General features: G+C 49.5%; 1 protein-coding gene and 1 long non-coding RNA gene across 3 annotated transcripts in view; one reads left to right on the top strand and one right to left on the bottom strand.

Moving 5' to 3' along the window:
* The window catches only part of Atpalpha (sodium/potassium-transporting ATPase subunit alpha), a 136469-nt gene that overhangs the window by 33982 nt on the left and 79240 nt on the right, over positions 1-23247 (top strand). The window lies entirely within an intron of this gene.
* LOC144179621 (uncharacterized) lies at positions 8197-14257 on the bottom strand. Its single transcript, XR_013324310.1, has 3 exons — positions 13799-14257; positions 11297-11381; positions 8197-8779 (listed from the first exon to the last, which is right to left on the bottom strand). It is a non-coding gene; the product is annotated as an uncharacterized LOC144179621 (long non-coding RNA).

The following is a 23247-nucleotide window of genomic DNA, read 5'->3' as shown; positions in this document are numbered from 1 at the left end:
AGGGCGTTGTCTTTAATTCGTCGTGTTTGCTCAGTCATCCGAGAGAGAGAGAGAGAATGGTCTTTAATTGGACTAGTGATGTCAGCCAGGCAAAGACGCCTGGCTTGCTACGCCAGATGATTTAAAAAGCTAATGACAATGAAAACCAGATGGGGATAATCTGCGTGATTGCACAGAGTTCTTTATATAACACTGGTCGACTCATGTACTTTTTAGGAAGATCAGGGGAGCTCAGGAAAATCAGAGGAAGATTAGAGGAGTTCGCACGGTGGGCTCGTTTGGGAAGCGCTGTGCACATGTACATACCGGCGGGGGGTGGGCGTCACTCAGGGCCCGTCCACTATGCAGCAACCCCGAAGAAAGAACACCCACTCGCAGGCGGCGTGTGTGGCCTCTCACCAGGGCGCGAAGCGGCGCGGCCTCCGCTGTGATTGGCGCCGGAAGCTTCTATTCGGGGCGCTGCAACCTTGCAGTCTCCCTAAATTAGGCCGGTGCGCGAGCTAGCGCGCGGTCAATTTAGTGCAGGCGGTGCGGCACTGCTGGGATTTCGTCCGCGCGCGCGTGCACGCATCGAACGCGTGGCGGTTTTTTCTTTTTTGCTTACGCTGACGTCTGCAGCAGCACGGTAAAGCGGGGTATGTTGATCTCAAACGTCTCGTATACTACTGAGAAAGGGAGCTGGCTCCAGCTGATGTTTATATTTCCTATTTCGATCACAGTAGTGATGTGGTAAACCGCCCAACGGGCGATGAAAGAAGTTGCTTTTCCTAACGCGTGCTCGCTTAATTTGTACACAGTGGGATCGCTTCTTTCCAAGGATGTCCTGACGGTCGGGCCATTTCTGTCCATTCTTTCGTTTCGCTTCCTCTTCCGTTTTTTTTTTTTTCCCGTTCTCGCCTGGTTGGCAGGTTCTTTTTCTCATTTAAAGCCCTTGGCGACTAGAGAGGAGAGGGGGGAGTAAGGCGCCAATGTTCAGTTGTGCGTCTTTCTTTTCTTTTGCTTGTTCGGACAAAGTTTTGTTAAGCACAAGTTTTAAAATATGGCGGAAATATCCGTTGGGCGCATTACTAACGTGACAAGGGAATAGACGCCTGAATGTAATGCAAATGCCAGGCGGGTCTGATCCTGCTCAAGTGGCTGACCTGTGTTCGAGGCTATTTTTCCCCCCTCGCCTTATAAACTACAATAAGTGCTGAAACATAAGGTGCTCCAGATTCAATAAGCGGGCGAAATTTTTTTTCACCCTCAATGGTGAAGCCAATCGGTTTTGGCTGGCGCCTTAAATAGGTTACTTGTACTGTCTCCGAAGAGCAAAAAAAAAAAAGTGTTCTTGATTGAAGCGACGTTACCCGCCGCGTGTTTTCTACAGCACCTTCCCGGGTGTATTGTTCCGCAGAAGGCCGTCATTTCAGTCCCCGTGATTTCCCAGCATTCCGTCTTTCCTTATTGTCTTGGTGCCTTCAGGGCGGCCACGCGGTCTTCCCATCCCCGCGAGAGCTTGAAGGGAGCGAGGGCTCGATCCAGCCAGCGGCCGAAATCGAGTCTTTGTCGGAGCGACCGCTCGGAAACGAGCTTAAGCCCGCAAAGCGCGTTCACTCAACGCCCTGTGGATGAAAGAAAAAAAAAAAAAAAGCCTGCGAACATCCCGAAGTTCAAACGTAACGCTCGTCGGTGGTTTCCGCTCCTTCTGTTGAACGCTGGCTCTGGTACCGACTTTTTATCTCGGACGATACCCTTATCAGACGATTATCTTGGACGATTTGTCCGGTGCGGATGCCTTTTTGTGGAGCCTGCGGGCTTCGATTCGCTTTTGGGGGACACCGTATACCCGAGAAGGCCGCGGTTGTTTGGCGACGCTGGTAGGATTAGTTCTCTACGCATCCTTTTTGGTAATTGACAGTTCATCTCTTATGATTATGTGTGTCTCGTGGCACTTGTTGGACGAGGAGCGAGGGTACTCGAAATGCCAATTTGGTGCGGAACTAGTCGTTAATTGCTGGCGGGCACGTTTTGGCCGTTTTTGGTCCCGCGCTACCAATGCTGCTAACACGCGCTTTCGCCGTACCGTTCACTGTTAGCAGCCTGAAAAGTTAGCGCCGGAAGATCCGGCCTTTTTCTAACAAATCGCGAGTACAAACGGTACGTACCACGGAAGAATAACCCAAACAAATGCCGCCTCCTGCTCAATATACCCATCAACCTTCCCCCAGACTGCCAGTGCCGCTTTGAATGCGTGTGCGAACCACGTGTAGACAGGTCGCCGTACTCGTGGCGAAGTCTCCGGGCATTGTATTCGTAAGCTTAGCTTCGGCCAGCACTCCTGCGTCGTCCTTGGCTTCGGCCGCTGACACCGCAGCGGCGCCCAAACCTTGATCTCAAAATGTCTTTCGTCGTCGTCGTCGTCTCGGGACTGTGCAGCGACACGGGGCGCTGCACATCCGCTTGTCAGCCCGCCAAGGCCCGCTTTCGTTTCGAAATCCCGGGGCGGCGCAGGATTTTGCGCGGCTTGCGTAATGCCCCTCTACCTGTGTTGCATTAGGTGTGTAACTAACTGGCGCCTCGGGCGGGTGTTCATTTCGCGAGCTCCGTGCGGCGGGGTCGGTGCTACGTGGCGTACCGGCGCCACTTCTACCTGCATGGCTATGGAACGGAATTGTCCTCCCGAACACTTTTCCTCATCCGGTATCCGTAGTGCGGTTTTGTAGAGAACTGCAGCGTCAGCCGCGTCGAGCGCAGTGGTGAAATGAACGTGTCTCGTTCTTGGATTGTTCTTGGATTCGTACGGGCCGGGGTTCAGCCTCGCTGTGAACGCACTTGTCTGCCGCCGCTGGACAACTCGTTGAGACGACCTAACGATTTCAGTCTCTGGGGTCCCGCCAGCTATACGTCTCGGTCGAAACAAAATGGCGAACCATTTCCACTTTAAAGGCCCGTTCTCACTTGCGACGAAAATTTATGTCGCTTTCGTCGCCCGGCATCACTTTTGTCGCGCGACGAAAGTGATCGCCATTTTTTTTCGCCGCCGTCGTTTTTGAAGCGGAAGCAGGAGGCGAGACTTCCTGACGTCATATCCTGTCAAAGCACCCGGTTGCTGTGTCTCCACAAGCGGCGAAACTCTCGTGAGGTCTCGCTCCGAGCGTGAGACAATAACAAGAAAAGCAAAAAATCGTCGCCGCCGTCGCTGGATGTCGCATGCAAATGTGAACAGCAAGGGTAGCGGTCGCTTTCGTTTTCGTCGCAAGTGTGAAGGGGCCACTAGTCCTTGCTTTCTCTGCTTGTCCCGGTCAGTCTCGAAGTGCTGCATTGAGTATTGGCGACCCCTTCCGTGGTCACGCGCGACTAAGAGCCGAATGTATACTCTCGCCAGTGTTCGGGTGGTCCACCTCGTGTAGTTGTGAATGTACCCACAGGTGAACTGTGCGAGGTTTATATGGTTACAACGAAATAAAACAGGGGGTGGTTGGGGAGGATTCGCCTTTCTGCGAGTACTTTACGTGCACGAGAGCTCATCCCATGATGCGGCCTCCGTCCCGTCGCGGTGTCTACGGCGTCGAAGGAGTCTGAGCGTGCGCGCTTGACGAGATTACGCTGCCTTTGCCGTTGTTACGGCCGGACGCCGCCGCGCAAAGAAAGAAAGAATAAAAAAAAACTGAATCGTCGGGGCCGGTGCGGATAAGCATCTGCTGCGGCCGGCCAGTACGGGCTGCGCTACGGCGAATACCGACTGCAGGCCGCGCAGACTCGCAGTGCGCCTGCGATATAGACTAATCCTTCGCCGTCTCTGGGTCAAGGCCGCGACTGGCGCGTGTACAAGCGCGCTGCTACGCTTTCTTCGCTTCTCTCCAGGTGAACTTGTTTGCCCGAGGCGGACAGGCATTCGCAGTGTATAGTCGTGTACAGTTTGAGCCACGCCGTGGCTGAAGCCGGAATGACGGAACCGTGGCAGTGAGATAATATTTAGCTGTTGGGCAAAAAGAAACGAGAACAAGAACAGAAAAAATTCTGGGCCATCTCAACTAACGTGAAACCTGGTAAGGGGCGAAGCATGCAGGGTGTAAGTGTATTCTTGGCGCTTTTGCGTTTTTGTCAACGGAGATGAAACCGTTGGGGGGTACAGGTGTACAGCTTTGCTGTAAAAGTGTATTTGTCTGTGAAGCACGAAGCTCTTTAGCGCGAGGCGTAAACGAGTGTCCCGTTTTTTTTTTGTTTTTTTTTTTGTTTTGTACGCGTTACGTTCTAATGCCAGGGGTAAACGAGTTTCCACGTGTTTTAGTACCGGGACTGCATGAGACGAACGCCGGTTACGACGACGACAGGAGACGCCAACAACTGCAGCCCCAGGCGTGATAATCCTAATCCTTAATAATCCTTGCTGATGAGCCTAAAACAGTTTGCGGTCGGGAGCGCCTTTTCGCCGCCGTGGGCTGATGGGGATTCGAGCAGCGAGATTACTGTGAGAGATAGTGCACTGTTTGCACCCCTTCAGGGCGCGTTCTTTTCTTTTTAGAATAAGCGGCTGGGTAATAACCGGGTTGCAAGTAGTTGCTCCTTTCACAAAGGCGCCGCTGGAAACAGTACAGTGCTGGATGCCAGAGAGACCGAGAGTTGGAAAGCGCACTATAATAATAAAAGAACACCTGTGGAGGGTGCTCCTTGGGATAGATACGGCCCTAGCCCCTTGCGTGGCGGCCGCATGCAGGGTCGTCGCCGTTACAAGCGCAGGAGGCTCCCTGGAAACTCTCCACCGGTAGTAGTAGTAGTAGTGCTTTTTCTGCCCGCAGTCGTCGCCCGCGTGTCGTCTTGCGCCGCGGTTGCCCAACCCCCGTCGTCATTGTAGCGCTTTCCTCCCCCGTCGGAGGAGAAAGGCCACACTGTCGGCGGAGTTTTGCAATTCGGCCCGTTTTCTTTCTCTTCGCCGCCGGCACCCGAAGAAAAACCGGCGATTTTTTTTTATTTTTTTTGTCGACGGTGTCGCCTGTCCTTTCCGTAATTTTCTTTTTTTTTTTTTCTTGCGGTTTTCTGGAAACGTGCCCTAATGAGTGACTGGCTTGAGTGTGCTGTCTCATCTTTCCCCGTCGCCGCTTTCTCTTCTAGCTCCTTGCTTTTTTTTTTCTTCTTTCAGTAGCGTGTAGCGCTTTTTTTTTTTTCCAAGAGCCGCTGTATATATACACAACTGTGCTGTTAAAGTTTCTGTTGGCTAAGGCGTTGCGCTGCTGAGCACGAGGTCGCGGGTTCGATTCCCGGCCGCGGCGGCCGCTTTTCTGATGGAGGCGAAAAGCAAGAACGCCCGTGTGTACGAGATTTCGGCGCACGATAAAGATCCCCAGGTGGTCAAAATTAATCCGGAGCCCTCCACTACGGCGCGCCTCATCGCCTGCGTTGCGTCGGCGCGTTAAACCCCCACAATCAATTTTTTTTTTGTGAAAGTTTCTGTAGAATTTATTTCCCCTGGATTGGTGCAGTTAATGACGTTCATAGTCACGCCTGCCACTGAAGAAATATATAGGTGAAGTTTTTCATCTGGTCTGATCTGTAATAGACAAGTGTAGGAATCAAGAATCGTGCTCCCATCCCTTCCAGGGATGACTGCCGCGCTAATAAGCCGAGCTTAGACACGTGATGTCTGCACTGCTGCGAGCATGCGCAGATGATTCACGCTGCCACCTCACGTGTTCGCGTAAAAAAAAAAAAAAAAACACTGAAGGGGAGAGTTCGACACGGTTTCTTTTACGCGAATTAAAAGACGGCGTACACAACTGACACGAAGGAGCCTCGGTAAAAGGGGTCCTTCAATTTCAAATTGTGCCCAACGGAGCTTTACATAAGCTGATGTATGCGCGAGAGTGCCAAGAAAACGAGCAATACGCGAAGAGATTGTGTGGATGTTTCTTTTGAAAAAGGTTCATTCAGGCATACTTGCGGGGGCTCGTGGCGCGGTCGTTTGCAGCGGCGAAATGACGCTTCAGAGCAGTTCAGCCGGCCCGTGTATTTTCTGTCCAGCCCTCTTCTCTTGCCCCTGTACCGCGATTCCTTTGTGCTGTCATTGGCTGCGTTCAGCGGGTGGCGAAACCGCTATTCTTCGCGTCTTGCAGCGACACAAAAGGATATTTCCGCCTAGAACCCGGATGACTATGACTCTTGTGACCCTGAACGATGTGACGCCGGTGGCGCTAGCTGCAGTTTCACTGCTGGAACGATGAGGCCTTCGCCGCCGCCGCAGATTTCCGCTCCTGCGGCACGCTGTGTGAACTTGTTTTTTAAGTCCAGAGCGCTTTAGGGACTCGCCTTGTCGTCGTAGCTCGCGATCGCTGTACCCACGTGGAGCCACACGGCGTTCCGTCGTAGCGGCTGTTGTCGCGGCGTCCCACAGAGTCTTCGAATGCCAAGCGGTTTATATAGTGACAAGCGTTCGAAACTCGTGAACCGCTGGCGCTTGTCATACATCTCCCCGTTGTTTTAGCGCAAAGAAAACTGCAGGTACGTTTGAGGCAAAATATACGTAATTTAACGGCAGCGCCCGCGTTCATTTAGTTCGGAACGCTCGTTGGGTTGCGTTTTACGATAGTAAGCAAAAAATGTGGCAGTGCAACGCCGGCACGTGCTCCCGGAGGTAAAGCAAGCACAAAAAGGACAGAATTTCCGCTGGCGCAGCTTCAGGCAGGGGGTGCGCGAGCACTGCGAAGGCGGGAAATTTGAAATGCGTTGTGTGGTAGCAGTGAGCGGATAACGGCGCTACAACCCACTATGGCGAATCACCCGCTCTACAGTTCCGACAGCTTTCACAATGAGTGGAACGGCTTTATTTTTTTTTTTCTTTTATCCGGCTCGCTGGGGCGTTGTTTCCGTCGTCTTGTAATGCTGCACGAGATATACATGCGAAATTTATCTCTCTCTCTCTCTAGATATACATGAGAAATTTCGAAACGGGTCGCAGTTGCTGGTGCTCCGGCCCTTTTAAAATATGCATTCAGACTAGTTATTCGCTGTAGAAACGAATACCGTTTCCCAGCCGCCGGGCGTATAATTAAGTCGGCGCCATGTTTTAAGACTGCCGAGACCGCATAGTGATGTTTTCCTCGGTTGCTGGGTGCGTGTGTGAGCGTATGGAGGTGGATAAAGGGGCTCGGGGGGCCGGTGCGTTCTGCCCAGGCGGACGTGAAATCTCCAAGAAGCTTTGGTCAACCGAGCCCCGAGTAACGACTTTTGCGCCACACGGATGGGCGACGGACGGTACTGTAATCTCGTACCGCGTCGGGCACTTGTACGGAAGACGCAGCAATGAAGTTTCAGTTTTCGTAACTAGTGGGGGAAAAAAAAAGCACGTCCAAAAAAGAGCAATCTGGCGCGGCGCGCATGCGTACTTCGTGGCTCCTAATCCGTGAGCCTCTGTCTCCTAGGAGGCGTCACACAAGCGGACACACGTCCGCTCTGCACCGGGCCTGTCACGTGACCGACGTGCTCGAGACATGCACAGTGGCCGTTTGTGTGGCCCATGTGTCGTACGGACGGACATGTTGCGGACGGACGGACATATTTCGGGGAGGTGTTTCAGCTTAATAAGCTGCGACAACTAAGACTGTTGTGTATTCGGGAGTTCGTTTTTCTCTCCCGCCTGGAATACAGCAGCCACTGGGGCTGGCAGTCGAACCCGGGACCTTGTGCCGGGAGCGCAATGCCACTGAGCCAAGCCACGGTGTTGGGCTTTAGAAACTCCGCTTGTATAGATAGCATGGCAACTGTATTGCTCGCACAAACATCGAAAGAAGCCGCTTCTGCGCCAATCGAGGAGTTAGAAAAGAAAAACATGGCACGCCATCGGCAGCGCGCGTGCGTACGGCGTGAGAAGGCGTATAACGGTCCCCGGATCGCCGCGTTAAATCGCGCGTTTCGCTGTTCCGTCTCACGGCCACTGGGTCCTGGTTTAACGACCGCGGAAGAAGCGCCGCGCTGCTGCCACCGTCGCCGACGCGCACGATGCTGCCGCCGCCGGCGTAACGACGCCGTAAAAAACGGCCAGCGGCCATTGGGGGCCACTCTGCCGGGGCGACGCCGTTTAGTTCAGTCGGAGTAAACCGGGACGAGTTGGCACCGACGCGAGGCTTACGCGCGCTTCTGTGCCTGCACAGCGGAGCTGTTTTCAAGCGAAGCTGTACAGTGCTGAGCGAAGAGAGAACCCCCCTTATGAAAATTTCTATGTCCAGTCAAAAGACAGTCTGCGTCCCGAAGGAAACAGACTGCGTGCGTCCTGTGTGTTTCCTCTGTGTTGGAATTTCGCCACCGACTTTCTGCGTACTCCAAGTGTCCCGTGTGTTTCCGTCCTCCATGCGTCCAGTCTATCTCCCAAAGGCAACACAGACACCATACGGCCTTTGTGTGTCCCCTATATGTCTTGAAGGCAACAGACCGCATTCGTCCCTTGTGTGTCCCCTGTATTGAAATTTCGCCACCGACTTTGTGCGTCCTCCAAGAATCCTTTATGTTTCCGTCCTCTACGTATCCCACAAGCTTCCACCTTTTGAGTGCCCTTTGCATGCTGTCAAATAACAGTGCCCCACAGCCAGCTGCATGTAGAAAATGTCAGCCAGCTCCACAGTCACTGTTTCATGCTGCAGCTGTTTCTGTAAGAGCAAGCTGACGAAAATCACATGAATCACACGACTCTTGCAAACCTGACTATTTTATTCAGGTTGGATCCATACGTGCTGCTGCCGCCTGCCACACCAGGTGTCGCCTCATCTTTACCCCTCACAGGACGGGATAGCCACTGCCACGCTTGAACCTGAAATGACAAACGCATTGATCGCATATGAAGGGGTTTAAACAAACACGTCTCAAACATTTGCTGGTTATGTTTATAAATATAAAAAAGTGTTCCCATACAAAACTGAACCAAGTATCCTGAAAGAGAAGGTATAACTTCTCGGTTGCAAAATTAGCCACAAAATTTAGACCACATAAATTAACTAATGAGCTTACGAACATCAAATATGACATACTGTTACATAGGCAACACAACCCAGAGCTAAGTACTGTTTAGATTCATGGCCTCCTCATGACGGGCATTTATACAGCCTCGCAAGAACATTTGAGATGAGATTATTGTACAGCACTGTGGGAACAAAGCAATATGGGGGGGGGGAGGGGGGCAGGGAAGGCAACATAAAATTGCATGAACATGCTAAGACAGGCATTGATCAGTCGTCATCATGAGTAGTTGCTTGTGTCTACGCGTTCTTTGGAACCTATAAAGCCAGCAGTTTTATTGTGCATTTCGTTTACGAGACAGCACTTGCATTGTCTAGTTTGTTTGTCTGTGCTTGCTTACAAAAAGCAAAATGTACATCACCATGAACTGACCAACCTCTAGGTTGGCTCCTCACTTTTTATATTTCCTTGTGTCGATGGTGGCAGACACGGGAACAGAAATAAAAAACAACCCTAGAAAAACGTGGTGGATAGCACACTTGCACCCATCATTGCATGCGTGCCACGTGGTCACTCATCCCAACAGATGTACAGTGCACGGAGTGACCCCCAAGCAGCGAAAGCTGGGCGTGGTCGCTCTGTACTTTGTGAAAATACAAGCTACTAGAAATATTTGACAGATAGCACAAACAGTGCGAGTGCGCCAACTTTGCACCATGGCACGAATTTTTCAACGCACAACAAAAAACGCACCGGTATGTCAGTGACACCGTGGAGGAGAAATTCGAAGACAAACCAGGACATCAGTGACAGTGAAAGGGTTAAAGCGGTCGAATACAGCAAATTTAATTTCAGGGTTTATGCTTACCAGCAATGAGGAAAGCTACCGCAGTAACTTGAGCTGACAACTCTGTAACGTGCACTCAAATGCTAAAAACACACAAGCATTTTTGCATATGTTTGCACACAGAGCATTCATACTGTTCGGAAATAATGCAGGTTTTTCCTACTATAAACATCATAATATTGCCCCCAACCACGCCATTTGATTTGTTTACAAAATATTTTGTTACAAGCACCTGGCCACACCCTGCAATCTTATACTTTTTTAAGGGAACCGTCTTTTTCCCCTTTTTCCTTTGTATGCTGCACCAGCAGTCCTGTTTGATATGGAAAGGGTGTTGCTTTGCGATCCCTATCCTAGCTTTTCCTGTTTTTTATTGAAAATGTTCTCGATCTAAATGAATGAGTGCAAAAGAAACCCTGCAGCATTCAATTCGCCAACGCTCATCCATGCACGTCCCTTTGCTGACTCCTTCGAGGTTTGTGTTTTTTTATGTTTACTGCGGAGCACAAGTTTGCTCCGATAATCTATATTTTTACAAAAACCCTGCATTATCCGTGGCTACATAACAATATTCCAAACAAAGTCTGATACACAAACCAGAACCCCCCACAGCTCTTTCTTCAATTGCTGAGTACCCTTCTACAATTGATTGATTGTAGGGTTTAACGCGCTGACGCAACGCAGGCGATGAGGTGCGCCGTAGTGGAGGGCTCCGGATTAATTTTGACCACCTGGGGATCTTTATCGTGCGCTGAAATCTCGTACACACACGCGTTTTTGCTTTTCGCCTCCATCAGAAAAGCAGCCGCCGCGGCCGGGAATCGAACCCGCGACCTCGTGCTCAGCAGCGCAACGCCTTAGCCACTGAGCCACTGCTCAGTGGCTAAGGCGTTGCCACTGAGCCACCGCGGCGGGTACCCTTCTATAATTAGGACCATCATTATATTTGCTAGAGTAAATAGCTGTTCGGGGGGGGGGGGGGGGGGGCTACGATGGCCAGTGAGACTCATTACACTACATGAAACACAGTGGCAAAAAGGCACGCAATACACCCTTTTCACTGCTAGGCACAAGTTGCATCTAGGGCATTGAAGTGAATTCACCTAAATTCTATTTCTGGGTGCATGGAATTGTTTCACTCATGTAATGCAATCCATAATATGACTTTTGAGTAGAAGTCTAAAGATCTAGTTCATCTGTAATAGGCGGTAGAAGAAAAATCCCCACACACTGTCTGTGGGCACCACGCAACTACCACAGTGAACAAGGGTGACAAAGTCGTTATTAATTAATTCATGGAGCAAGGACGCAGCCCTGATGCGACAAAAAAAATAAGAAAGGTACCAGGAAGTTTCTCACCCTCATCGGTTCCTTATTTTTTGCCCCATCTCTGCAATGTTCTTATGTCTTAATATTACTAAGGTACCACAAGAATGCCACAATGGTTTTCTATGTTTTCATGTTCTCTCAGCCTTCAAAATCGAGATTTTCATGCATTTCACAGCCGTAATGAACTCCACTTACAGGTCGTGCAGGATAGATAGAAACAGGAGGCAGCCAATTCTTCTGGTAGCTCACAACGTACATCCTCCATGTCAAACACCTGGCCCTGTAAAAAATGGAAGTTCGAGTAGTAAACAAGCCGTGAAATACTCGCTCTGACAGGACATGACAGAATTTGTTTTTTGTAGGTGCAAAAAAGGCACCTTCAGTTCTTTCAAGCTAAAAAATAAGTACAGTGCTCACTGATTGAAACGCAACACTGCGAGCGCGTGGCCGCCAATACATGCAGCACCGTCCATGGACGCCGCTGTCGCTGACAGCGCACCGCTGTCGCTGCGGGGAACCACTGCCCCGCTTATTGGCAACCGGAAGCAGCAAGCTTATGGTCAAAACACTCTCATCCTCGTGGTATACCACAATGCAACACCTAGCTTCCACGGGCGTCCACTGGCGGCGCTGCATGTAGCGCAGGCCACACGCTTGCAGTGTCGCGTTTCAATCCGTGAGCACTGTACATACATGACAATCCTTACAAGGCTTTCAGCCATACTTTAAAGGAACAGAAGCATCCTTACACTGAATTAATGTTAAACTAAGCCTATTAAATATCCCTAGGTGGTAGAAATCTGTGGCCCCAGATTTCCACTGTGCAAGCATATTCTCTGGTACAGAGGGTGCGAAACGTGGTTACGGCTTTTAAAGGAGCCATGAAGAGAAAACACAAGTTTGGTTCATTCAAAGGATTCCGTTGCTAGAATCACGCTGACACCATTTTTAACATAAACTCCACTCAAATAAGCTACAAATTAGGAACAAAGGAAATGGCCATGCGACCCACTAGCTCATTTCCCGCAACAGAACCTATGTCATACCAGCCAGCTCTGCAGTTAGCGGAGGGCGGCAACAGCAAACGCGAATTAGGCAGAGGCTATAAGCTTGCCGAACGAACTATTTGCGCTTAAATTTAGGGCACATTCTTTTTACAGTAGTAAGAATGGTGGGACCAACAGTAAAGGTTAGGAAAGCACACGTAAGCATAGAAGTACCCATGCGTACTGCTGTTGGTACTGCGCGCACTATGCTTGGTTTAGCTGCACAGGACTGCGGGGCTTTGGGGTTGTCTCGGACAACAATGGCCGACTGACACAAGCAACGGTGTCTTACGTGACCATATTTGTGGAGCGAGCACTATGTTTCACGAAACGATTATTTTCTCGCTGAACAAAAACAAGCCACGTTTAAATACGGTAAAAACAAAACAAAAGCAGAAAGCGGCTTGCCACGGTATGGTGGCACCATCTAGGTTAACTAACGGTAAAGAAGGTTTCCCAATCGGCTGCAGAGCGGTTGGTTCCTGTGATGTCATTGCAGACCCTGAAAATGCACGATTTAGCGGGAAAACCAAAATTTTAGCTTAAATTAATGAATTTCTCAGTGAATAAAGCATCGTTTGCATTTGGACAAGTGCTGGGGGCACCATACCACACGAAATATTTCGAATAACACAAACTTGTATTTTGTCTTCATGGCGCCATTAAAATTCTCTCTGAGGCACATAGTGAACGTCTCAGCGTGCCAATACCTCCAAGGGGTAGGCAAGTTGAAATGCTGACGAAACGAAAAAACAGGATGGTGAAGGAGCACGGTGGCAAGCCCACGCCCTGTTGAATCTTTTTCGCACCGTGATTGTATCCCCATCACATGCATATTTGTAAGAATCAACACGTTTAACCCATGCTCAATATGTTACGGTCAACACAATTTATGCAAGCCAGCTACAAATAATGTCACACCACACAAGAATTTCTGTCTGATCATGACGATGCTGGATGAGCTTAGGAAGGTGGAAAAATTTCTTGCATTAAAACAGCGAAAGCTGCCCTGTGACTGCACCAGCAATGCAGGCTGGAACAGCATGTTTTCAAGCTGCGACGTCTAAACAATTATCTGGTCAAATTTTCACTGCCTAAAGACCTTGTGCATGTGGTACTACTTATAAAGTTGCTAGCAATGCTTAAATGTTGAAAATTCAATGTATATGCAACTCTTACGTATTATAACTACAAATGTAATGCAGCCTCCTTGCATTTCTTTACCCGTAAACGAAAACTACCCGTTAGAACAATGATAAGCTGCCTACGTCCTGTAAAAAAATATACTGTGGGTCAACTGCCTCCTAAAAAAAAAAAATCGGGGAGTGGGCGTTTTGTTTTACAACAATTAACGCAGTTTTCTTTTTTTTTTTTTCATGAAACAAGCTTTAGCGTCGAATCCACCCAAGCCAAGCGGCGGCCGCTGGGCCGTCAGCATAATGTTTTCGTTGCCGGCAATGGCAAGGGGGTCGATCACTCACACAGCATACTGGCCGCCGCTCCTGGAAGCTCATTATGACCGCGCCGACGCAGCCGGTAATTTACAATAAAAGAAGCGCGGCGAGCCGAACACCAAGGAATATACTCAACACGTTTAACAAAACAGCACTGCGGCAACGCGTAACATGCACCACGATAAACAATTACTTACGGCAGAACACGCAGCATTTTTCACACGTCGCGTCGACGGACTGGAACTTGCAGTAGAGACTCTTGATTCACGTAGGCACGCACAACTTGTCAGGTATTTTGTCAAATGGCGACCTCGATGTGCGTTTGCTACAGCAGCGCAGTACGGCGACGACACAGACGCTTTGCCAGCACTCACGATGTTTCAGGTGGCACAAGAGCACTAACACGTAATATTACGGCAGGAGGAGCACGTAGTAATTCACGTAACACCAGCAAATCGAAAACAAACCACCAAAACCACGCACAACGAACCAACCACGTCTTTTCTTGCGCACCTATAACAATGACTGCATATATGCTAGCCTAGACTAGACTTATTACTACAGTTGGCTATCTAGCAGTCATAGAGTTTTAGCAGTTACTTTCTTCCTTCATCATCACCCCTGAAGCAAACTAGGCAGACGCCATTATAGTATTTTGTTAAAGTTTATAATAGCAAGCATGTATATAATGGAAGTATATTTTCTTGATGCGAGCAACGTCTTTTGTTGTCGTAAGTTGTTGCTACTCAAAAGCGAATAAAAATGGATTAACAAACGAAGTCATTATCATCGTCATCTACATCTAGATTGACTGTTTTGTGTTTTGTTCAGCGTCCAAGCATTCACCATTCACTGTTTGTGGGCTTTCCACAAACAGAACGGCCGGATAAAAAAATTATTCCCCGCAGACGCGCGCACACACACACACACACACACACACACACACACACACGCGCACACACACACACACACACACGCGCACGCACACGCGCACACGCACACGCACACGCACACGCACACGCACACACACACACACGCGCACACGCACACGCACGCACGCATGCACGCACGCATGCACACAAAAGCACCGTGCGTCAAATCCACGCAGGCAAACAATTCACTCAAATGGAGGCTTAGCAAGACTATGTGAGCTCAAGTATTTATACCTAGGTTTACGACCTGATCGTGTACTGTTTTGGTGGCTTGGAGGTTAAGTACTCGCCTACTGATTCAAAGGGCGGAGGTTCGAAACCCGCTCAGTCACCTTTTTTTTTTTTTCTAATCGTGCTTTAATTAAAGTTTTTCTGCCTTAGGTTATATTTTGACATTGTTGTTGCTCTTGCTGCTCTCGTCTGGCTGTGTCCCTTTTTTTCTGTCGCAATATATTTCTACCGCAAGCTCTGCCCCAAAAAACAGTACACCGCTCAGCATTTAGTTGCAAGGATAAGCCATTTTACAAGGACCCTGAAGGAAAACACAGACTAGGACAATCTGAAGCCACTTTCTAGGTTGTTTTTGTTTTCATTGCTTCGTTTTCTATTCGGCTTTTTGTGTTCTTTTTACTTTTTCTGGTCTGTATATTCTTCTCCCTCCCACTTTTTTTTTCGTAATGGGAGGGACGAGGCACTTCGAACAGCCTCGTTCAATGTGTATCCTTCTTACGCCACTGTTTCATACAAACGTACCAGTTGGTAATATTAATTCTGCGAATTTATCAGACCTCACTAGCACGAAATAACGTATACAGTGCTGCAGAATTTCCACAAACCATCGGCATTGTTTCTTACCATCTCTAGCCAAGCCAAAAAACTTAACCTTTCGAGTATAATTAAGGCTCACATGCTCGACTTTATGTTTACTTGAGGAAGCACAATCTTCAGAAAAAGAATGTAAGGCAACAAATAGTTATCCTTCCTCCCAGTGTCCTAGAGGCAACACAAAAGACATAAGTCAGTCTTTTGACTTCATTTTGCCTTCAGTACATACATAAGCAACAGCATTACGGCACACAGAAGAATTAAGACAGCAAATTCAAGTTCTATCTTACAGCCTTTGTCCTAGAGGCAACACAGGGGAAACAGGCCAAAGTCTTTTGACTTCATTTTGCCTTGAGTACACACATGGGCAATAGCATTGCGGAACTCAGAAAGAGAAGAAAGCAAGTCATTTTTAAAGTTTTATACCTCTCATCCGAAATAAAATCTTCGTATAGAAATTTAAACTTTGTCTTTACCATAGTACATATAAAGGTAAAACATCATGGCTGTTTATCCGGCAGTCTATAAAAAGTACACAGCCTGTTTATGTCCTAGAGGTAACACAAAGGAAAAGTCAAAAGAAAGGCCACACAGTCAACATGCAGGAGACACAAAGTAAACAGAAAGGAAAAGTTCATTTTCATAAGGGCCGGCGGTCCTGTGTACGCAGCAAACTCCTGCGCGCGCGCGCGAAAAAAACAAGGTTGGGGAGGAAAAGCCTAGTTACGTAACCTAATGTGGTTCGTGCATCTGGTTCGGGCTTCTGCGCATGCGCCCGGCGCGAGCAGCAATTGAATTTCCCCTTTTCGGTCACGCAAAATGGCTTAATGGGGAAGCATGGATTTATTGCTTCCATTCGAAGCGCGTCACAGCAACTGTGTCTTCGGTTAAGGTGCACTCGGTCGTCTGGTTGTGGAATGTGCGCTTGGCTCACTTGCGCGCGAGCAAGGTTCTCTTTCTCACGCTTTGATGTCGCGAGATGTTCAGCTATACCGGAGCGGAGCCTTCGGCTTCGCGTTCGCGCATACTCGTCGCTGGCACCCCCTCTGAGAAATACCGCTCCACAACTTATTCATTCTTGCGTGCAAACATTTTTCATTTGTATAACGAGAAATGAGATGCAGCATGCTCTGGACTTGTTGCACATGGGCAGTCCTTTCGACTGCGACAATTGCGGCGCCGCTGTAGCGCTGTCCTAAGGGGGATGCTCCGCCCAGGACGAAATTAAAAAAAAAAAAAACTGTAACCAAACCTTGGGACAGCTTTCTGGCAATATGTGGCGGCCTTGCGGAGAAGCACGCGAAGACGCGCCATTCTTAAAATCGTCAAAGATGAGCCGTATGCGTCCGCGTGTCCGTCCTGACGAACCTTGCGGGACGTTCACGCTCGTTTAATGTCAGGACTAGGAACGCGAATCCTTTCCGTAAGCGTGCGTAATTTATCGCGGGCACACTTCGCGTTTTCGTTATGCTTTCAGAACTGCGTATATACCCGCATATTGCCCGCGCGGCTAGCTGATGTGGCTGTCATCCGTCATTTTTGAGGAGTCAGCCGTCCGACCTCGTTCCTGGGGCGTCATACAACGCGCTTGTCAGTAGTGATGGAGCCGCGTGCTTTAGCAATCAGTACTGGTGGCTTGCCTCAGCGGCGATTTTTTTCCCCATCTGGGATCGGGCGTTCACGTCCTGTGGCCACGATGGACCGGGAAATAAAGCTTGCGTTCGAAAGCTGTGAGTGCGGCCTCGACTTGGGGCTCTTCGCGCCTCGAATCGCGACCGGGCCGCGCCTTCAACGTGTGTGCGCGTGCATGTGTGTGGGTGAAGTCGCGCTGACGGTGACCTCGTCAAATGAGTGACTCTTGCCGTAAAAGCGGGTGAAATGTTTTGTGCATATATCTCGTTGTATGCCTAATCTGCACTCCCGCCGCGGTGGCTCAGTGGCTAAGGCGTTGCGCTACTGAGCACGAGGTCGCGGGTTCGATTCCAACCGCGGCGGCCGCTTTTATGATGGAGGCGAAAAGCAAGAACGCCCGTGTGTAAGAGATTTCGGCGCACGTTAAAGATCCCCAGGTGGTCAAAATTAATCCGGAGCCCTCCACTACGGCGCGCCTCATCGCCTGCGTTGCGTCGGCGCGTTAAACCCTACAATCAATCAATCGATAAATCAATCAATCAATCGATAAATCAATCAATCAATCAATCAATCAATCAATCAATCAAATAAAGTTTAGCGGAACGTGCTTCTTCTGTGCATTGAAAATTGTTGCTCCTTCGTCACTTGAGTTGGAGCTGTCGGTGATTGAATTACCCTGCACATCTCGTCGAATCGATGCCTCACTATGGGCTTCTCTCTGACCTATGTTCAATCGTGGCTGTGTCTGAGCGATGCGCGAATAGACCGTATACTGTAAAGGCTGCAACTTGCGGAATATGGCAGACATGTGTCTACGATCAAACAGTCGTGGAATGCGGGACGCCGAGTAATGAACGATTATCGCTTCCGCCGTTGCATGTACGGCACGTAAGGTAACGTGACGCCGGAAGTCCGGACGTCTGCTTGTTCGGCCGTCTTTTTCTTCGTCGTCAGCCCACGTTCTGCAGAGGAAGGAATGAAGCCAGGCGCTTGTTCAGGGAAGCGTGCGGTCGAAACTCAATCCGTTCTTGGCTCGACTCCGATGGAAGCGCGTTTTCTGTTCGGTCGAGTGCTTTGATTGTCCCGTCGTATTGCTTTTTCCCCCTCCTTTGTTTCTTTTTGCAACGCCGCTTGGAATCTTCCGAGAGCAGAATGTGCAAAAAAAAAAAAAAAAGATTGCGCTGAAATTTAATCTTTCGAATTTTAGAAAAGGGGTAAAAAGATTCTGTTGCGGATGCGGCAGAAACTACCACCGATTTCGCCTTCTTTTTTTTTTTTTTTTTTTTTTGTATTCTGTTATTGAGGGCATGCGTGCGGGATTCTCGATTGGAGAAATCTGTAATAGCAGAATCCCGAAATTCGATCGAGGAGTCTGAGAAGACGTTCTTAAGGGCTGTGAGGGTTTTTTTAATGTTTTTCTTTTTTTTTTTTCATGAATCGCGACCGACTGTTCCTCGTTTCTCTTCAACCGGTTTTTTTTTTTTTTTCTGGAAAATTTTGTAGAAGTTGTTAAAAAAAAAAAAAAAACTGGCCAACTCGTTACTTTCCGCACAGACTAAGTGAACTTTCGTGCACAAAGAAGGCGGCTGAGGAGTGGAACTTTAACGAACGAGACCGCTTCATTAGAGTTCGTCACTCGCTCCCTGCGAATAGCGGAACACAGCAAAGAGCAAACGAAGAAAAAGGAATGAAGCAAAGAAGGTACATGCTTTGAACTCTGTTCGCATCTCGCCTAGAATGCGCAGGGCCGTAGAAGTGTACGTAGAGCGATCGAATTCTCCTCCGCTCCACTCGCTAAATACCACCACAGTGCTTCCGGCTTGAATAATTTATAACCGCCCCCCCCCCCCCCCCCTTCCCCTGTCTCATCGTACACATGCGAAAATGTTTTTTAGCTTAAGAAAATCTATTCGCTTTCGTGCGAACTAAGGAATTGGATAAATTACCAGGAATAAGGGACAAAAAAAAAAGTACACACGCAGTAACTGTTCAGATCAGCATACATACATGACTTCATCCCAGTGTTCTTCAAACATAAGAGTTGCGACGCTCGACCATCGCATGTGGCGACGCCACATTCTGAGGCACAGTTTCGCAACTAGATGCATGAATGATGACTCCACAACTCGCACCTTCACCTCTCCGCCGGTACCCCTCCCAGCTTTTAGTGTCGAAGCCCTTTAGGGGCTCGGGCTGTCGGCGTCTCCTGTCGTCGTTGTCGTCTCGTGTAGTCACGGTACTAAAACACCGGGACACTCCTTTTCCAACGCCTCGCTCTGGAACGCTTCGTGCTTCAAAGACACGAGACTTTTACACAGCAAAGCTGTATGCATACCTCTACCCCCCAACGTTTTCATCCCCGTGGGCAAAAACGCCAACGCTCCAGGAATACATGACTTCGAGTAGCGCAAAAGAAAAAAAAAAAAAAACGACAGAGGTCACAAGCGCTTGTGCCCGTCGTCTCCCTGTGTCCTCTGTCGTTTTTTTTTTTTTTCTTTTGCGCTACTGTACGTCATGGATTACCGCTACCAACTAGCCCAAACCCAAACTCCAGGAATACACTTATACACTACATGCCTCGCCCTTCCCTAGGTTTTGCGTTAGTCGAGATTGCGCGGGATTATTTTTTGTCTTTCGGTAGCGTTTTCTTCATTTTTTGGGGGCGTTTCGCCTCCCCTCCGCCCTCGCGCACTGTCTCTCATTAATGGCAAAAGCCCGCATACAGTATACGCCCTGATATATCACGCGGCGCCGTCTCCTCCATACCTGGCTGCAACGAATGCGCGATACAGGTGGGCGTGAGCTCCCCACTGCTCGTCGTGCGGTAGTATACCTGCTTATTTGCGCCCGCCGTGTCCACCCTAACCACGGTTATTTCCTTTTTCTTTTCGCGGTCGTGATTTCCCTTCTCCGGCTTACCTGCGACCCTCAGCTGCCCTTTTCAATCTTTAAACACCTTTCGTGGCTCGTAGATTGACCCCCTCCTGTGTGCATTTGGCGAGCGATGCGGACTGATCAATGTTGTTATCGCGCTCCTCTTTTTTTTTTTTTTTTTCTTTCCCTGCGGTGCCGGCGGTCTCTCTAATTCCGCCTTTGCTCGTGCGCGAAAATGTAAATGGTGGCGGGCAATGGTTACTTCTCGGTGATGCAATACGTGGGAACTTACTCTGCGGACGGCGTTTTCCTCGTCGGAAAGCCGACTATCCTTCCTGCTTTTCGCTGTCGTCCGCTAATTGTTGTTTACTCGGCTGTGAAACGCACCCGCACTTAACTTGAGGCGAGCGCGCTTCTTTCATTTTATCGTTTCTTTGCTCTGAAGCATTTTGTTAGCTCAGGCTTATTGCAAGTAATGGCGTTGTAACCTTTCTTATTCAGGGACGTATAGGATGTGAAAGCAAGTCCGGTTAAACCCTCGCGGTACGCTAAATATCGCCAACTGTAACTGAGAAACTGATTTTTAATTCGCTTTTTTTGTTGTTGTTGTTGTAGTTAGAGGGATGTATATTAGTAGGGGCCTCCCAAATCTTCATTTTATTATTTTTTGGCCTGAAGAGGCGGAAGTACTTTTTTTTTTTGCTTTTTGGTCGCGCGAGGTGAATCGCGCAGTGGGCAAATAACGTCTAATTGCCGCGGGACAGCATTCTGGTTTACTCTCGACGTACTCGCGTGATACCCGACTCCTTATCTTATGTATGCATGACTGCTTCCGCGCTTCGTGGTTGATTTTATGCACCGTTTTTAACAAGGACGTGCGCATTAAAAAAAAAAAGCGCTCCCGAAGCGCGAGTTGTACGTCTGTCGATTTCCCAGATGTTTTCTTGTTCTCAGTTTCTTTTTTTGTTTGTTTGTTTCGACCTAGTGTGGCGGAAGTCTGCGTAAAAAAATGCATCATTTTGTTTGTGCGTTTTCTCGTCGACATTGCGTTTTCCCGCAGTCATCTTCGATCGGCCGTGGGCGCGGTTCCAGGTTTCGATGGAGGAAAAAAAAAAAAAATGCCCTTTTTCGGCGTGGGGGCGGTCCCGGATATTTTCCCTTGTGTTTCTTTCTTTTTTTTTCGCTCTTGCTTTCTCTGCGGAGTGCGATAAAGAAAGCGACCGAGGACACCCGCGGTTGGTGGTGATCGCGACTGCTTGCCTCCGCGGGCTGCCGATGCATTATTAACAAGCGCTCATTGATTCCTCGCCATCGATTACGCCTGTTCGGCGAGGCATCTGCGCCGCCTTCGCTTTTTTTCCCCCCGCTTTTTCCGTACCGACCCCCTCCCTCCCCCGCCATTTTTTTTTCTCCTTTTCCGTCGGCTCCGCATGCCTCGCTTATAAAAGCAAGCCGCGGTGAACCTGGACAAGCTGAAGCGGTGTGACTAGGCGTGAGGGGGAACTAAGTATAGAAACCTTGTCACTATTTATACTCTACTTCTGCGGTGTGATTTATTATGGATAGCTTCTTTGACGACATAGTGGCGACCTTTATTCTCCTACCTTCTTCGGTCTATGCTGGGCGTTGATGACGCCCCGGCGACAAACCGCTTCGTCAACGTTACCACATTTTCTAAATGTCATGTAAATAAGCGAAGTCTACTCGCTGGATTGGTCTTGTTATGATTTTGTTTGGAAATTTGAGGTTCGCGCGGCTGGTGGCTCGAATTTGAGTTAGGTATACAGGCGTCTGTAACGGTGCGACCTGGTAAGCGCGACTCGAGGGATGATTGCGGCGTGACCCCAATCATAGGGATGAGATGAATGATGCGTTGAGATAAGATAACTGAGGCGATTAGATAAATGATGTTAACGACTACAGGGCGAGCACCGCGTTCCAATTCCTTTGCCTCGTTATCGCGTCTCTCAATTACAGTCAGTGCTTCCTAGAATGTAGAGCAAATGCAACCGACAGTACAGTGCGTTTCCGCAACCAGTTGCTCGTTGCTTCCTGCTTTAAAGTCCACCGATGTCTTCAACTCTGTGCTACTTGTTCCAAGGGGAACCCATTTTCGCATTTGCCCTAGCCTACGTTCGAAAATTCAGCTCTATACATATAGCAACCGCGCAGTGTTGACTGACCTAATTCCTTGCTCTGTACTTATGCGCGGACGAGTTATGTTTAATCATTTCTTTGGCGGTAACAGCGCACCTATAGGCACTGTTCTGAAACGGCATCCCCTGCGGCCTTATTGATTCTAAGCGCCAGGAGTACACAGAAATCGTGGACGAAGGTTGTCCGGGAACCGCATCTCTCCAGTTGGTGCCGAGGCCAGTCGCGTCTCGTTAGCGCCGCTGTGTATAAATTATCGCTCGGCGCGTGCGCCATGTAGAATGGCAGCAGCCTCGTGGCGCGCCGAGGTCGGGTGACGCCGGTGTTCCCCGGCTCGCTTTTTTAGGTCAGGGACGGCGCTTTCTCTCAGTTCACTTTCTGCGACTCTCGGAAGGGGCCGCCGCCGCCGCAGATCTGGCCGCCAAACCGATCGGGGCCCTGCTCTTGAAGGCGCCTTGATATGCGGGCGATCTCCGTGTTGCGCGCCGCCGAGCGCCGGAGGCCTGTTGTGGCCGTTGTTTCAACCGCAACACGTGCGATCGCTTCTTGCTGATACGTCGTCTACAAGACGTTGCGCGTTCTCTCCCGCTCTCTCGCCTTATGAGGTCACGTCTACTGCGTGTTGTCGCAATGAAGACACTCTTGCAGAATGTATGCTCTCATTAGGCCTACTTGTCGCTATTCGCACGGTCTGGGCCCGGGTCTGTTCCAACTTCCATAGGCAACGGGTGGGGCCCATTACAATGGGTGGCGCACGTCGGTAATCAGCTTCGCCGCGCCCACCCGTTGCGGTGGCTCAGTGGCTAAGACGTTGCGCTGCTGAGCACGAGGACGCGGGTTCGATTCCCGGCCGCGGCGGCCGCTTTTCTGATGGAGGCGATTAGCAAAAACGCCCGTGTGTGTACGAGATTTAGGCGCGCGTTAAAGATCCCCAGGTGGTCAAAATTAATCCGGAGCCCTCCCCTACGGCGCGCCCCATCGCCTGCGTTGCGTCGGCGCGTTAAACCCCACAATCAATCAAATCAATTCGCCTCGCCCCGTTTTGGGCTACAATCTGACATCGGTACTTGGGGTGAAATTTCTGTCCGTGCAGGGCTGTTTTCCGCGCGTCTTGATGCTGCGTCGCGTGGTCCGCGCCATTTCACTTGTGGAAACGTGCTAGCTGGCTGTATGCTCCTGAACGTATGACAATTGCACAAGGTTAACGTGACACAAAGGTGATAAATATT

The sequence above is a fragment of the Haemaphysalis longicornis genome, unplaced genomic scaffold, assembly GCF_048455015.1.
Source record: "Haemaphysalis longicornis isolate Haplotype H1 unplaced genomic scaffold, Haemaphysalis longicornis Haplotype H1 scaffold_4, whole genome shotgun sequence".
Taxonomy (NCBI): Eukaryota; Metazoa; Arthropoda; class Arachnida; order Ixodida; family Ixodidae; genus Haemaphysalis; species Haemaphysalis longicornis.
Note: the sequence above shows the minus strand (reverse complement) of the source record. Positions and strands in the feature narration are given on the sequence as shown.